The sequence below is a fragment of the Solanum pennellii genome, chromosome 11, assembly GCF_001406875.1.
Source record: "Solanum pennellii chromosome 11, SPENNV200".
In the NCBI taxonomy this organism is placed as follows: domain Eukaryota; kingdom Viridiplantae; phylum Streptophyta; class Magnoliopsida; order Solanales; family Solanaceae; genus Solanum; species Solanum pennellii.
This window is the reverse complement of record NC_028647.1, coordinates 24,864,613-24,867,412: the sequence shown is the minus strand read 5'-3', so window position 1 is coordinate 24,867,412 and position 2,800 is coordinate 24,864,613. Positions and strand designations below refer to the sequence as shown.

General features: G+C 33.9%; 1 long non-coding RNA gene across 1 annotated transcript; it reads right to left on the bottom strand.

Moving 5' to 3' along the window:
• Window positions 1-1,742: 1,742 nt before the first annotated feature.
• On the bottom strand, window positions 1,743-2,261 carry LOC114074813. The gene is made up of 2 exons (XR_003575094.1): window positions 2,046-2,261; window positions 1,743-1,966 (listed from the first exon to the last, which is right to left on the bottom strand). It is a non-coding gene; the product is annotated as an uncharacterized LOC114074813 (long non-coding RNA).
• Between the last annotated feature and the right edge of the window lie 539 nt (window positions 2,262-2,800).

Below are 2,800 nucleotides of genomic sequence, written 5' to 3'. Positions count from 1 at the left end.
GATAGGATGCTCGAAAAGGCTTGGTCATATTAGATATGAAATAGTTGGTATTTCTTGAGGGAGTTGAAGTATTACCGTTGTTCTACATGCCCCAACTTTGCTTATGAGAATTTATAGGAGAGCTACTATGAATATTTAAAGTTTTCCAACAGCCATAAGATTTATCCCATCATCGGTATCACGTTTGTCTATGTGTGATTGAATGTGGGGAACAATGGGTCAAGTTTTATCGTTCTTAAGGTTTGTCTACAATCGTAACTACTAATCTATTATTTTGACAATGTTATTAGAGGTTTTGTATACTTGAGTGTATCGCCTCGCTAGGCGGTTACTTGACCATTTTCATCTTTAGATTAAATATGTTTGGTCTTTTCTTGATGAGTACTCGATGTATGAATATCATATTTTTATTTTTAAACTCATCAAAAACAATTGTGTTGTAAAAAGGAAATCTTGATAAGATCTATGATGGTTTGTGCATTATACGTGTGTGGTGGTTGGTTCAAGTTCACTTCTGGTGGTAGTCGATATCGATTCAAAATGTTTTTGGCTATGTGAGGAAAATTTCGTCACAATAATTGTGTTTTGGTCTAGTGGGTTTAAGTTTAGATAGGGTTCATGGGTTAGTTTATGGCTTAATAATACCTCTTAATTTGTGGATATTCCAAAGTTCAAATTCTTAACAGTGGATGTTGAGGGAATGATCTTAAGGATGAACTCACATAGAGAATAAACACGGAATGGTAGGTCATAACTTTGATTTTTGGTAATGTTGGTTATTCTTATTTCTTATTTCTTATGTTTGAGAATGAACATGATCTTCCGTGGTGGATAATGTAATGGCCTGAAAAGTCATTTTTATATATTTTTTAATAAATTTACGGTTCTACCCATCTTGTTAGGTTACTCGAGTAAGTTTTGGTTAGTCGGTGAAGTTGGTGTGAGATTTTTGAATTATTTAATATGTACGTTAATTTAATTGACATGTATTTATTACATTATTTATTTTAATTTAATTGGTGGTTAATGGGTCAAGTCTATAATTTATTTTAAGACCCTATATAACTTGACCCATATGCATTAAATTAAGCATTTAGCGTTTGTCACTTTTTTGTAGAAATTTAGTTTATTTAGAAAAAAAAAAGAGAAAAAAAGGGAATAGGCGAGGACTTACTTGTAGCGGCATCCGACAAATGGAAAATGGAAGGCGTACTTCCTCGGGACAGAACTAGTAGAGTTCCAACCATTTCGATTTATATTGAAGTTAGGATATGACGTGTATATTAATATAATGATGTAGGATGAAGTTGGATTTAATATGTAATTTAATATGTAGGCACTATCATTTCTGTTGCTTAGGGAATTACGATTTTGAGTAGTTGCTAAGGTGTAGTTAAGACTAATGATTAAGGCAATCATTATGATAGTCTATAAATGGAATAGTTTCGGTGGCTTTAGTCTATCCTTCCTCGGACTATTTAAGGATTGATATAACTTGTCACCAATTTGAATTTTTACTTTTGATTATCATATGGAGGAGCTAAAGGAAAAGGAAGTGGTGGTCAAACATATTTTCAGAGTGGGGAACAAACTGGCGGATTTCTTAGCTAACAATGTCTTCAATTTTGCAGGTACAAATAGCATTGAGTTTGCATCAGTAAAAGATCTACCAGGACAAGCTCAAGCATTAGGCACACCAAATCTAAGGACAAAGAAGTGTCGAAATGCAAATTTCAATATATAAAAAAAATCTTTTACAAAGAAAAACAAAGAGAATTTCTTGCCCAACAAAAAAGATTTCAGGTCTACAATAAGATCGACACAACGATGGCGCAAAGAGGAATCCTTAGCAACGAACATAAAAATTAGGAAAAATCTGGTTAACAGTGTCATAAACTGCAGAATTAAAGAGGTTACCTAATAAGCCTTTAATTCTTGCAGTGGTATTAGATTCTCGAAGCTCAGCCTGCACGATTTAAGGTTTGTTAGCTCAATCTCTTTGACAAAGTTGTAACAAATTGTTAAGCTCTTGGAGTATGCGTTACCTAGCGGACAAGCTGGACGACTGGTAAGAGTTGAAGAAGTCTTCATCAGACCGGATCCATCGCGTTTGTGAGATTTTGAATGCCCAGGTGGATGCCGCCTAATCTCTTGATCATTTCGTGACAATTTTGCTATAGGAATGTGGCTAGAGTTGTTGATCGTGGTGGTGTCTAGAGCTGCGTCGTGCAGCTGCCAAGGAATAAGAAGCAGAGGGTTTCTCCTTCTCTGAATATTTCTCTGTATTTTGCTTTTGTTTCCTTCTTTGTTCTCTGTCCTTTTGTTTGTTAAAGGAATTTGCTTACTTTTATTTTAATTGAATAAAAGGGTCTTACCCACTTTTGATTTTTTTTTAAAAAAAAAAAATCAAGTTTCGATATTATAATATGGGTGATTAAATACTGGTTGTATTATATTGTGTAAAAGTTGTTAGGATTGTACTATTGGAAGAAATTAAGACTTAATTCCAAGTCTGAAACTTAGGAACTTGATTATAAAATCGAGGTGAGTAATTGGGTTTAGACTTGTCACGCCCTGAAGCTACCCCTAGGATGCAGAGACGGGACCTAGAATCACTACTCCAAGCTAACCCTGCTGGCATATTATAAGCATGCTAAAGATAAAATGAATCAATAAATATTGTGCAGAAGCTAATCATGATATGATTAGAAATGATTGGGAATACCCCTATATCAAATCTGAATATATAAAAAATGAGAGTTTTACAACAACGGAAAAATCAAACTCAAATATTAAAGCT